This window comes from Aquarana catesbeiana, linkage group LG10 (genome assembly GCF_042186555.1).
Source record: "Aquarana catesbeiana isolate 2022-GZ linkage group LG10, ASM4218655v1, whole genome shotgun sequence".
In the NCBI taxonomy this organism is placed as follows: Eukaryota; Metazoa; Chordata; class Amphibia; order Anura; family Ranidae; genus Aquarana; species Aquarana catesbeiana.
In genome coordinates, this window is record NC_133333.1 from 137,945,905 (window position 1) to 137,961,064 (window position 15,160).

Below are 15,160 nucleotides of genomic sequence, written 5' to 3' on the forward strand. Positions count from 1 at the left end.
TATAGATTTTAAGGGGAACTCCACGCCAAAATTACAAAAAAAAGAGGCGTAGGGTCATCCCTAAAATCCATACCAGGCCCTTTGGGTCTGGCATAGGTTTTAAGGGGAACTCCATGCCAAAATTTGAAAAAAATTGTCGAGGGGTCCCCCCAAAATCCACCCCAGACCCTTATCTGAGCAAGCAGCCTGGCAGGCCAGGATGGGGGGGCAAGTGAGCGCACCCCCTTCTGAACCATACCAGGCAGGTTGCCCTCAAAATGGGAGGGTGCTTTGGGGTCCCCCCATGTTGATGGGGGCAAGGGCCTTGTCCCCACAACCTTGGCCCAGTGGTTGTGGGGGTCTGCAGGCGGGGGGGTTTATTGGAATCTGGAAGCCCCCATTAACAAGGGGGCCTCTAGTTCCTGGCCCCCCTATGTCAATGGGTATGGGGTACGTTGTACCCCTACCCATTCACCAAAAAAAGTGTCAAAAAGTAAAAACCACAATACACAGTTTTTGACAATTTCTTTATTAAAAAAAAATGTGTCCCACGATGTCCATCCATCTTCAATCCTGCCGCCTGACGGACCCGAAAAATAGAAGAAAAAAACCTCTGCCTCGATGGGAGGCGTCCCGCGGACTGCTGTCTCTTGGCTGTGACAGCTGTTATATAGGCAAGGGCGGGGGCACCCGGTGACGTAACCAAGTGACCCCCCTTCTGACGTCATGTACCATCAGGGGGGGCTGGGGGCATCAGTTATGTCAGTGGGTGGCCCCAACCTTGCCTTTATAAGAGCTGACACAGCGAAAAGACAGCAGTTGGCGAGGGGCAGGGAGCCAGAGTATTTTTTTTTCAAAAAATAGACTAATGATAAAGGAGGAAAACTGAGTAGAAGAGAACATGATAGAATGAGGGGATAAGGAGGAGGTGGTGGAGAAAGGGTAAGAGATGTAAATTCGTAGGGGAAAAATGGACGAGAAGAGGAACGGGGGGGGGGGGGGGTGGCGGTGTTGCGAGTATTCGGAATCCCCTGAATACTAGGGTTGCCACTTTTTCTTGAGACCAAACCCGTACACTTTAGCAGCACACAACAATTTTTTTGTATTGTGCAGAACAAATTAAAAACAAAGGTGGCGGCATTGCACTGTGAATTGGCCCGTAGTAAATTCCCCTTTTATCAAAGTCTATACATTTTTACAATGGTTGCGATGTTGCCCAGCTGGTGACCACATTCACAGTTAGAATTACAATAATTCGGGGGCGTGGCTTGACCTCGTAGAGAATGGCCGCTCAATCTCAGAGCTCTGCTGACAGGGATAGAAATCTGCCTTCTACGGATCCCACACACCTGAGAAACTATGGGTACTGTCTCTAGAATCTCGTCGACCTCCGATCGCGTTCTCCCTGCAAATTAGTGGGAAGATCGAATCAAAACATCCCGGAGATGTTTCGAGCCCAGACGGGAAATTTGGCGCCGGCTCCCACCTCATAGATTCATCAGCGGCAAGCAACTAACCCTAATGGAACTGGCTCCGAACCTCACAATGGGCACAATGATGGAGGGATTCTCCTCACCCCACATCAACAACCTAGCTTGAACGATCTTAGATCCGTGGCTGAAGACATTAAAGACACCCTGACAGCAGCCATCTTGGATCTGAAAATAGAAATTTAGGCTATTACTGGAAGAGTCCAGGCAGTGGAAAAAACCACAGCCCTCCATTCTTCAACGATCCGTCACCAGCACCTGGTGATAGACACACACACACAGCAACTCAGAGATATGAATCGCCACTTAAAAGACTTAGACAACCGTGGCAGACGCCATAACCTTCGGTTGAGAGGTCTACCTGAAGCCGTGGATGCGGAACACCTACAAAGTGAAGTTACCCATATTTTCAATAATTTACTCAACAGACCCAGAGATATTCCCATTGTGATGGAAAGAATCCATCGTGCTCTGAGACCGAAAGGCAAAGACTCTGACCCTCCTAGGGATGTGGTATGCTGTGTTATTGATTACCGCCTGAAAGAAGAGATTCTGAGAAGAGCGCGCGCCCTGACCCCTTTTCTGCATAACGGCACAGAACTTCGCCTATTTCAAGATCTATCGAGTATAACCTTACAGCACAGAAGAGAACTGCAACCCCTTCTGGCAGTACTTCGGGCCAAAGGTATAATTTATCGCTGGAAATTTCCCTTCGGTTTGGCGGCAACAGCACAAGGACGCTTGGCTCTCCTCAGAGTCCCTGAGGATCTACAATACTTCTGTGACACGATCGGCATTCCTCTCACAGAAGTACCGGATTAGTATGCAGAATTTAATACCTCTATATCGCCCAGGGCACCTTCCAGAAGTGAATCAATGGAGACCCAGGATGTACGATACCGAAGACGTCGTTCACCATCGGAACCAAGGACACTGCAACCCGACCCACACTCTCCTTCGACCTACAGTCCGATGAAGCCCTCGCGCTCCAGAAGAGCCAGAAGTGATCGGTAAATGCAGATGGCTTCTGAAACACATATTGAAAGCTATCCTCTGACTGTTCAAATGTCAATTTTCCTTTCACTGTAAGTTCATGCCCCTAACTGGTACTGTCTTCATTTCATTATTTCAATCTTTGAAGCTTGATTAGTTTATGTCCCACTTTCTACATATACTCATCTCTCCATGTATCCAAGCACTACCTGACAGACACAGAGGGGCTGATTTACGAAGCATTTGCGCCATGACTTGTGGTGCACGCCGATGCACAAATGACATTTTCGTATTTACAAAGCATTTGCGCCAGTGATCTGTACGCCACTATTGACCTGGTGCACGGCATCTTTAACATTCAAATTTAAACAAGCTGGAAGTGACAATAATATAGGTTGATGTGGGGTGATGTGGGGAAGTGTAGTACTAACTTTCCAAGTCACAAATATGGCCAAAATAGAATGAGAAAGTGACTTTCTCTGAACAAGCCGGCAGCGCCGGCAAATACATTTAAACTGCGGGAGGTGAATTTATACACTGCACATGCTCAAACGGCATTTGCGCTTGTTCAAATACTCTAGTTTACTGCGCCGGCAAAATATTAGTAAATGTCAGGCAACATAAAAGCATTTGCATAGGTTGAACGGGAGCACCTTTAGACTTTTTTTTTTTTTTTTTCTTAACGCTGGTTCACTTCGTGCGGCTCTAATGAAATGTCGGTCCGGCAATACACATAAAAGTTCATTGATAAAAACAGCATTAAGAAAACAAACAAAATTCAGAAAAAAACGCCAAAAAAAAAAAAAAAAAAATGGCGTGCGGTCCCCCTAAAAATCCATACCAGACCCTTATCCGAGCACGCAACCTGGCAGGGGTTCCCGCGGGGTTCCCCTTACAATCCATATCAGACCTGAAGAGCCTGGTATGGATTTTTAGGGGGACCCCACGCCATTTTTTTTTTTTGGCGTGGGGTTCCCCTTAATATCCATACCAGACCTGAAGGGCCTGGTATTGAATTTCAGGGGAACCCCACGCATTTTTTATTCAGAATTTTGTTTGTTTTCATAATGCTGTTTTTATCAATGAACTTTTATGTGTATTGCTGGACCGACATTTCATTAGAGCCGCACAAAGTGAACCAGCGTTAAAAAAAAAAAAAAAAAAAAAGTCTAGAGGTGCGCCCGTTCAACCAATGCAAATGCTTTTACGTTGCCTGACATTTACTAATATTTTGCCGGCGCAGAGTATTTGAACAAGCGCAAATGCCGTTTGAGCATGCGCAGTGTATAAATTCACCTCCCGCAGTTTAAATGTATTTGCCGGCGCTGCCGGCTTTTTCAGAGAAAGTCACTTTCTCATTCTATTTTGGCCATATTGTGACTTGGGCAGTTAGTACTACACTTCCCCACATCACCCCGAAAATAAGATGAAGACAAGAAGATAAAGAGAAGAAGATGAAGAGAAAAAGATGAAGAGAAAAAGATGAAGACGAGAAGCGTCACACAGCGGGACATCATGGATGCGGAGCGGCCCGAGGAGAAGAAGGGAAGAAGACGCCGACGCCGTGGAGGAGATGCCAGACGAGAACAGGAAGGAAGAACCAGAAGAACCAGAAGAAGAAGATGGAGGAAGAAACCGAAGGAAGATAGAAGAAAGAAGAAGCATTTAAATAAAGGAATTGTCAAAAACTGTCTCTTGTCATTTTTAACATTTTTGACAGTTTTTTTGTGAAATGGTAGGAGTACTTTTGTACCCCCTTACCATTTCACACAGGGGGGAGGGCCGGGATCTGGGGGTCCCCTTGTTAAAGGGGGCTTCCAGATTCCCATAAGCCCCCCGCTCGCAGATCCCCACAACCACCGGGCAAGGGTTGTGGGGATGAGGCCCTTGTCCCCATCAACATGGGGACAAGGTGTTTTGGAGGGCTACCCCAAAGCACCCTCCCAATGTTAAAGGCATGTGGCCTGATACGGTTCAGAAGGGGGGGGCGCTCTCTCGTCCCCCCCTCTCTCAGATAAGGGTCTGGTATGGATTTTTAGGGGGACCCCGTGCCAATTTTTTAAAAAATTTTGATGCGGGGTTCCCCTTAAAATCCATACCAGACCTGAAGGGCCTGGTATGGAATTTGGGGGGACCCCACATCATTTTTTTTTCATTTTGGTTCGGGGTTCCCCTGTGGGGAATTCCCATGCCGTTTTCATCAATTAACTTTTATGTGTATTGTCGGACCGACAATTCATTAATAGCCACGAGTAGTTTTAAATGACTTTTTTTTCCTTTGAAATTTAATTTTGCTGTCAGACTGTTCTAAACACGGAAAACATGAGCCCCTTTACAGGCATATTATAGACACCCCCCAAGTACGAAATTTAAAGGAATATTACACTTTTATTGTTGCACTTTAAGCATTATTAAAATCATTGCTCCCGAAAAAAACGACCATTTTTAAAACTTTTTTTTTGCATTGATCCATGTCCCCTGGGGCAGGACCCGGGTCCCCAAACACTTTTAAGACAATAACTTGCATATAAGCCTTTAAAATTAGCACTTTTGATTATTCATGTTCGTGTCCCATAGACTTTAACGGTGTTCGCACAAATTTTTTGCCTGTTCGCAAGTTCTGGTGCGAACCGAACAGGGGGGTGTTCGGCTTATCCGTAATTGCCGGACCGACATTTCATTATAGCCGCGAGTAGTTTTAAATAACTTTTATTCCTTAAGGGCCAGTTCACACCACATGCAGTCCAGTGCATTTTTTTTCTGCATCAAAAACACACGGAAAGTAGGTTATATGGTATTCAATGGCATAGTTCACACCAGTGCTTGCAGTTCCAGTGCGTTTCCAGTTCCCCAAAAAAAAGTAGAACATGCTGCATTTTTTAGGCACTGGACTGTACTGGAACGCTGTAAAATGCATCAAAAACGCACTAGAACGCACCTAAATGCACCAAAAACGCACTGCAACACACTGGTCCTTATTTAAGGTTGAGAAAAAAGAGGGGGGAAGCACCGGACTGCATCAAAAATGCACCAAAAACGCACTGGAACACATAAAAAACGTGCATGCAGAAAAGCACCTGGAACGCATCCGGACTGCGATTCTATGGTGTGATCTGGCCCTTAGGGCCCTTAGGGCCAGTTCACACCATAGAAACGCAGTCCGGACGCCTTCCAGGTGCTTTTCTACATACATGTTTTTGATGCGTTCCAGTGTGTTTTTGGTGTGGTTTTGATGCAGTCCAGTGCTTTTTTTCCCCCCTCTTTTTTCTTAATCTTAAATAAGGACAAGTGCGTTCCAGTGCATTTTTTATGCGTTTTACAGCTTTCCAGTACAGTCCAGTGCAGAAAAAATGCAGCATGTTCTACTTTTTTTCTGGAACTGGAACGCACTGGAACGGCAAGCATTGGTGTGAACTATGCCATTGCACACCAGATAACCGAATTTCCATGCATTTTTGATGCATAAAATATGCACTGGACTGCATTTGTGTGAACTGGCCCTTAAGCAATTTGGCATATTTAAGGGCATTTCTCCTTGTTTCTTTTTGGGGTTGTCAAATTGGTGACATTGATATATGTCCCTTAGGGTGGGACCTGGGCCCCATACTTATTTTAAGGCCAATAACTAGAAGATAAGCCAGCCAAGTGGGGACTAGTAAAATTGACAAGTCAGTTCCCTTAGACTGCAATGGTATTTGTTGTATAACTTTTGCACGATAGGCTCTTTAGTTGCCCCCCTGGACCTGGGGGGTGTTTTGTCCCATCTGTAATTTTGGTGCATGCTGGATGATGTGCTTAATTTTGGACAGTGGGGTGGCTTATTTTGTGCTAGCTGCATTTGGGTTGTTCTGGGCATGCTCAGGGACTTTGGTTTTTTTTGGTGGTGCTTTTTGTGTGTGAACAGCACTTGGATGTTTCTGGGCATGCTCACAGTGTGTTTTTTGGGTTAGTAATTTAAGGACATCCTTAACAGGTGCACCCACTTTGAAGTTCAGTCTCTACATTGGGTGAACTTGCATTTTGTGTGTTTAATGAACTGTCCATGTGTTTGCAATTGCCTCATTAGCACACAAACCTGTTATATAAAGCTTGCAGATAGCAATCTTTACTTTGCCCTGAAAAGAGCCAAGATTGTGTGTGTGTAGCTGACAAGAGAGTACATTTGGGTGCCCTTATTGAGTTTCTAACACATGTTATTTTCTATTTGTATTTTGTGTGTTATGTTGTTGCAAAACAGATGTGTTTTTATGCAATTTATTTGTTACTTTGGTTTGCTGGTTTTTTTTCGGGTGGTGGTTATTTTACCATGAAATCTTTTTTATGTTGACAATTTTTGTTGTTTTTACGTTGTTCACTTTGATTTAACTGTCTGTGCTGCCTTATTTTTAAAATTCTTTCTCAAGATGTTGTGCCTAATGTTGTTTTAATCCTTAATAGATGTCCATTTGTGGGTGCGCTCCTTTTAACTCCTGGTAATTTACACTGCAAAAAAGTCAAACCTATTCTGTTAGTGTCTAAAATTAACATACATGTGTGTATTTTGCTTTCCTTGCTTCTTTTCCAAGTCCTGGTGTGTGGGTTTTTTTTTTTTTTTTTGACCAATAAAATAGTTTCAAATTCTTTGTTTTATGTGTGTTCTTTTCATGCAACGGATTTCCCAGCTGCAGCTTAACTAGGCTGATTGGCATGTCTTGGACAAATCCCTTTATTATTTTTTTTTAGTTTTAAGTTACTTTCCTGGTGCCTTCATGGTAGCACATGCATGGATTGTGCGTATGCTGCCATGGATGGTGACCAGGAAAGTAACATTTCAGAGGGGTAAGTATTCAATTCTCTCTTTGAGCAGTGGTTTTCAGCCTCAGTCCTCAAGTACCCCCCTTACAGGACATGTTTAAGAAATTTTATCTTCTCTAAAATAGCTGTCCAAAATACAAAGCCATTGACTTTGATTTAAAGCACCTGTGCAAGATGAAGGAAAACCTGCAAACCTGGCCTGTTGGGGGGTACTTGAGGACAGGGTTGAGAAGCACTGAACTAAAATCAAGGTGATATCATTTGATGCTCAGTGATTGTGGTATTCTAGTCTGCATCTCCCCAAGGTAATACATAAAATCTGGCCTGTTAGTGGGCCCTGAGGGCAGGAGTTGAGAACCACTGATGTAGAGGCAAAGATGCTGTTTTTTTTCTTTTCCTTGCATGTCCCCCTCGGATCTCCAGCAACTGCACTTCTAAGTGCACTTGTAGTGCAAAGTGGATTTACCTTTTAATAAATAAACCCCAAGATACATAATAACTTGGGATGTACATGGCAAAATGCTAGAGTGCAATTTCCCAAATGGGGAAACTATTTAGATTGACCTGTGTGTCCCCAAGGACATACATTGGTAGGGTTTTACCCTCACTTCCTGTTTGGCTATGTGACAGGAAGTGAATCATTTTGAATGTGAAATTGGCAAAATTTGGGAGGTGTCTTCACCCTAATAGGGGTGTAGATATCCCCCAAAACTTATAATCCCTCTGCAGTCTATCCCCAAGCAAAAATAAGAAAGAATTTTAATGAGTTTAACTTTGCAAAGACACATTCCAAAGTTCAATAGTGATGCATGTTAATGGCCCATTTAGACCTTTAATAGAAAGTCATCAGTTGCCTTTGCCTCTAACATTATTTTTGGCCAGTCCTAGAAATCTGCATCTGTTTTTCTATTAACCACTTGGTGTCTGTGCTATAGCCAAACGACGGCTACAGCGTGGACCTGAATTTCTGGGAGGCTGTCATAGGACGGGCTCCCCGTATGCTCCCTGCTGCGCGCGCACTGAGACTCGGGTGATCACAGATCGAAGTAAGGGCCGATCTGTTTATTTTTTCTACTCACGCTGACAGCATGAGAATAACAATAAAAGCTGATCACCGGCTTAGGTACAAGGGACATTGGTCCCGAAGAGGCAATTCTGCCTCATCTGTGCCCACCAGTATCACCTTGCAGTGCCGCCTCATCAGTGCACATCAATGAAGGAGAAAAATTACCTGTTTGCAAAATTTAATATCAAAATATCCAAAAATATACAAAATTATTTTTAAAAATCTGTCTTTTCTTTTCTTTTGTTTGAACAAAAGAAAAAAAACACACAGGTGATCAAATACCACCAAAAGAATGCTCTATTTGTGGGAACTTAAAAAAAACCAAAACATTTGGCTAAGTATGACTGCGCAATTGTCATTCAAAATGGATCAGCGCTGAAAATTGGTCAGGACAGCAGGGGGGTTTAAGTGCCCAGTAAGCAAGTGGTTAATTTCCATGCCAAATATGGATTTCTGTAATAAAGATGTGTGCCCGCTGTGTATACGGCATGTGCGTAAGCAAGTCGCACACATATGAACGGTACTCATTGTAAATCATGGGGTACAACTTGTGATGCAACTTTTCAGTCCCAAGTGGCCTTAGGCTCTCTTTCCACTACTGCGAGTTGTGCGACTTGACACATGTGAAGTCGCAGGACAAGTCAAAACACACGTATTTCAGTTTTCCCCCGTTCTAATTGGTGCAACTCCAAAAAAAGTTCTTGCACTACTTTGTTTCAACTTCAGTGCGACTTTTTCTCAGATGTTTTGAATTAGTCGCATGACACGGCATTAAGGCTCGGTTTCCACTATTGCAAGCACAAAGTTGCATGTTTTTTGCCACGAGTTTCCTGCAACTTTTTGCCAAAACTTGAAGCAATGCCTGTGTATTTTTGAGTTCTATGGACCTCAAGTCGCATCAAAGTGGGACCAAAGTAGTGCAGGGACTACTTTGAAGTTGCTGCGACTTGAAGTCGCAGACATATGAGCGGTACTCATTGTAAATCATGGGGTAGAACTTGTGATGCAACTTTTCAGTCCCTAGTGGCATGACAAGTTGCAATAGTGGAAAACAAGCCGAAAAAGCACATTGTAAATCACGCAACTTTGGGGTTGAAATAGTGGAAAGAGAGCATTAGGCTAAAGCGGTAATAGGAAAATGCACTGTAAGAATTACTTCTATTTGTAGAAAATCAAACAGGCTCTTGCACTGAATCTAATTTATGGAAGATCTAACTGATTGGCCAGTTGTAGTATGGGTCTATATTCATATATAACTTTAGTGAATTACAAGAAACTTAGTAATAGTTTTAAGGTGATTACATATATATATATATATATATATATATATATATATATATATATATATATATATAAATAATGTGTGTGTATAATGTATGTTTCTGAGCTCAGAGATGGTCATTCACAGATGGTCACATTGTCTTGGGATAGGCTTTGTTAGTACCAGATAAAACCAGCTTTTTCGCGCCTTCCATCTAGCCTTTAAAAGGTCAGACAACAGAGCAGGCCGGTGAACTTCGCTGAGGACATAAGAGGTCCTAGATCTTCAACAGGCTGTCGGCTTCCAGAACTATCTGAATATTCAGAAGTTGAGGGGTTCCCTGGATTGAATGCTGAATTTATCCTGTATTGTAACATTTGTAATACATCTTTAATCGAAGCTAAGTAAATCTCTTTTATTACATTCTTTGTTTTGTGTGTTTTAATCATTGCATTTACTGACCACATATCTAAAAGGGTAAATATATAAATGAATCTATGAATAAATGTAACACAGAATTTAACCCCTTGTTACATAATGGCGCTGTGAGCAGGATATTTAACCCTTTCAGTGCTGGTTTGAAGTGCAGTGATTAATCCCAGTAATACTGTTGTGAATTGTAATGTTTTTTGACAATTGGGAAAATGTATTATTAGTGTGCACTGTGATGGGAGGTTTGTTGCTAGCTTTGCTTTGGTGGCAGTTAGTGGCAGATATGTTTAACTGGATAAAAAAAGCGAAGGGGGGGAGACAGTCGAAAGAGCCCCATCTCAGAGTGGGCAGATTCTAGACGCTGGTCTACTCTGGCTCGTGAATTGATCAAGTATCAGGATGCATTTAAAGTGGAAGACCCCCGCCACTGTCTCCTGAATCTTGACTTGTTTCGATATTCAAAATCGGAACAGAAAGCTGCATCTATATTAAGATGGATATTTTTGCAGGCACTGAGACAAAAAGGGGGTAGATGGTCGAATGTTTCCACTCATTGTGTGCTTAGCGAACCCCCGGCAAGCTTTAGATTTTTTGAGATATAGAACAGATGAGCTGATGACCGCGTTAGGTGGACGAGTGGCCCTTTCGCTGGTGCTCACATAATTGTTCTTTAAGGTTTGAAAACGATGAGCAGAAAACAGGTAGGAAAAGGAAAAATATGACCTGTGTTGATGCTTAGATTGTGATTACTGCAGTAATATATGTGTTGAGTTTAAATGTTGAGCTCTTTTGTTGGTTGTTTAGCTAGCTTTTGGTGAGGAAAAGTTGCTTGCATGGATGATATGTAAAAATGTATTTGGCTACTGATGTTTAAGTATGTTTAACATTAGAATATTCAAGTAATGAAACTAAGGCAAACGCTTTGAGAAAAGTGAGTCTTTTGTATGTGTAACTGAAGAGTTAGCAGGAATGGCTAGTCTGCAGCACACCCCCCCCCCGGACAATGAACAATAGTCCAGCATTTTGTGAAAAGAAGAGCTGCAGCTGTAGACTGTATTTGTGAGAGTCTGCTTGAATGAGACGATCACTTAAGAGAGGGAGATTCCCCCTTAATCCCCCCCCTTAAAAAAGCTTGTGCCTGTTAAAAGCAGGACAGTGCTGAACATCTGAGAAATGTCTAATCATGTTGAAAAAATAACATCCTAGTTGAAATTGTTAGTTTTGTTAAAATCTAGGATTATTTGAAACAAAGAAAGTAAATGGCTGATTGATGTTAACACCCTTTAAAATCCTGAATAGCAGTCATGATTATTATAATTCTATTGGTGAATGTAATAGTGTCATGTTCTAGGATACAACACTAATGTTTTTTTCGTTAATACAGAAGGAACCAGATCTATTCCTAGAAGTTTTGTAGATCTGTATGGTATTGAACAAGAGGTTGCAATAGAAACGTCAATATGAGTTTGGTGATGTATAATGTTTGTGCACAAATGTAATGAACACCATATAATGTTCTTGTGAATTATTTCAACCATGGTTAATGACAACTTTGAATGGACGTCCTTTAATGAAAATCCACGTGGGTATAATTAATTAAGTAATATGAGCTCAATTAATAAGGGTAATAAAAGTGCACTCATGAATAACAGAAATAATGGCCATATGTTTTGTTGTTTGTGGAAAGTGTTGGTTAAATGTGTTTGTTGCTAACTATTTGTTACTTTCTAGGAAGGAGCTGTAATAACATCACACTAAATAACTTTTTTGTTTTGTTTAGTTCCTAGACAATATTAAACAGCATCAATCCACCTGTCTGATATGGTTTGATGTCCAAGAACTAAAGATGAAGATTACAGCCAAACTGAATCATTTGTTGTTTTTGTTGTTATTTTTATGCAATATGCAAACGTACTGAAAGTTTTCATTAGAACTGATTGTAAACCAGAGCAGCTAATACTCTCGATGCTGCATAATAGATTTATAAGGGTTTCCTCTGATTGAGTTGAATATAAAATGATATAGAACAAATAATGTTTGAATATTGACAGCAAGATTGTTTTGATATCTGGAATGATATAATACTTGTAATGGTTTGAAGGGTGTAAGAATACCCAAACATTTACATATTGTTCTTTTCTGTGTATATGTAAGCTAAATTATGGCGGCATCTACTTCTGTATATTCTTCCATAATTATTTTGGTACCACTGTGGGAGTGTGCCTGGGGTTTTACATATAAAGTAAATTTTTCTACATGATTGACAGTTTAAATTTAAAGTAATCATTTTGTTTTTCAAGGAAAAAAAAAGGACTTATGTCTACTTATAACTGTACATTTAGGTTAATATTATTGCACTGAACACAATTTTTAAGTCTATCAACATGAGGTGTTCTAGTGTTATATATATGGTCAGTTATATCTGACACTCAGTGATTCTTTGACCACCCTGTTCTATACACCTGATTGAGTTTTCATAAAATTTTCTTGGTAAAGAAAAAGAGTTATAAAATAGTTTCTCAGGTTTTGTTTTCCTCAATTCTCCTTGATTGCTTGGGGTGGGACTGGCATGTAGAATACAGTGACACATATGCATGGGCATATTATATGCACATATTGGGATCAGTGTAGACAAGAGCCGGTTAGCCTGCCAGAATGTCTTTAGAGTGTGGAAGGAGATCAAAGTGCATAGAGGAAACACACATGAAGTAGTTTAAAGTTGGGCCTATAAGTTGAGACAGAGTAGTGTATAGTTCAGGTGGGGGATGAGTAATATACCTGTAATAATATTTCACCTTTAATGTAGAAAGCTGAGTTTTTCAGTGTTAAGACAGGTCAATAATGATTATCGATTTGCCTGTTCAGAAATCTATAATGGGCTATATGGGCATTGTTGTTAATTAAGGAATGTTGGACTGACATATTTGGTAACACACCTGCTATGATGTCAACTAGAAGCATATTGGAGAAAGAAGACAAACGCTTTTGATAGCAGCAAAGGTCTATAAAGTCTTTACCAATGATCAGCAGCTGAACTGTTGGTGCAAGTTCCACCTGTTCTGAGGGTCGAGTACCTGAACTGTTCCATCCGCTATCATGGTTAAGTACCTGAATCTGATGGTGAAGTACTTGAACTGTTTTATCTGCTCTGATGGTCATGTGCCTGAACTGTCTGTAAAAGTTCCAGCTACTATGTGGTTATGTGCCTGCAGCTCTATGACTTGTGAGCTGCAATAGTCCGAAGGCTATGGACTTTGTATTCTACAGTTCATTCAGTTCTACAGTGTTGCAAGTGCTATGCTGCAGCTGCAATCTGGTAATCGGATGTCTAAGACTCTGCTGTCCATCACCAGATATGGAGGACTTTGACAAGTATCTATGCGTTTAAACTCTTGGAAAGGAAAGTTTGATGCTCATGCCTGTACATTCAAAAGGAAGTTTGGTGTTATTCCGTTAGTCCAACATATAGTTGTTTTTATAAGCCTGGACATTTTTTATATTTTTCAGCCCTAACATAGCAGAATGAGATTTCCTGGACAGGTAAATCAGGCAGAGAAAGTGGGTCAAGAGATAGAACTTTAGATAAATAAGACGAGGTGTGGAAGGATGTAAAACTGTTATACATTGATTTACATGTGAAAAATACCCAAGGGGTGGGATATATGGGACCATATTTAATAATGAGGAGTGTTTCGCATACATACTTATAATACTGGAAATGTGAAGGATGACATTAATGAAGTCAGAAATGTTTATATTGGAGTACAAGCGAAAGGACTACCTTAAGTAGAACATCTTGATATATCTATAAGTAATCCTGAGTATTATAAACTAAACTAAGAATCTTGTAAGTCAAGGGGTGGAATGTAGTATGGGTCTATATTCATATATAACTTTAGTGAATTACAAGAAACTTAGTAATAGTTTTAAGGTGATATATATATTAAAACCGCATGATTTTAATGGGCAGGAGCGGTTTATACACCGCTCCAAAGATGCTGCTAGCAGGATTTTTTTTAGGCCCCTTTCACACTGGGGCGTTTTTAGGCGCTACAGCACTAAAAATAGCGCCTGGGGGGGCGTGGCTTGGCACATGGAGTGAGCGGCCGCATCTTTCTGTAGCTCCCGCACCCGCCGGACATTCCACGGCTCACAGAGCTTCATCAAGCCGGATCAGAGGTCTGTGATGGGGAAGAGGGGTGGAGGAGACTCTCAGCATTCCCTAGAACCGCACACAGAGGGGGAAATCGATCGTTATTTCACCCGTTTAGAGCCGAATCACCGGGGCCCCCCCTCATCCAAGATGGCGCCGACCCGCGCTTCAGGCTCACAGGGGGCTACCTCACAAAGATCCACACCAAGTGTGAGAACTAGGCAGCGCAACAGATCCCCAGCAGATTCTGAGAATGAATCAGTCAGATCAGCCTGCCATTCCCCAGAATCGCACAGGTCATTTAATAGCTGGGACATGGAGGCCTATATCAAAGCCCTCCCAAACAAACATGACTTTGAGGCCTGTGTGCAGAGGATGGAGCGATCATATAAACAGGAGATTGCAGAGCTGCGCAGGGATATCACTAACAGACTGGAGGATGTGGAGCACACTGTTGAAGAAACTGTCACCGCCTTGCAGTCTCATGAAAACATTCTTCATGAACATACTCTACAAATACAGCAATTAATATACCACCAAGACGACCAAGAGAACAGGGCCAGGCGTAACAACATACGCATACGTGGCCTCCCGGAGTCGATCGATACTAAAGATCTGGCCCCTGCAGTCATTGCCATATTCAACGATTTAATACAGAAAGACAAAGACGCCCCTCTGGAGTTGGATCGGGTACACAGAGCTTTGGGGCCCAAGAACCCTAACATAGAGCATCCCAGAGACGTTATTTGCAGAGTTCATTTCTTCGCGATCAAAGAAGCTATAATGCAAGCCGCACGCACGCAAGACGCCATCTACTTCAATGGCACCCAAATATTCCTACTCCCGGACATCTCTAAGCTGACTCTTGATATGCGTCGGGCTCTGAAACCCCTTACAGGAGCCCTGCAAGCCAAACATATCAAATATCGCTGGGGTTTCCCGTTCAGTTTATCCGCATCTCACGAAGGGAAGTCGGCATTTTTCCGCACTTT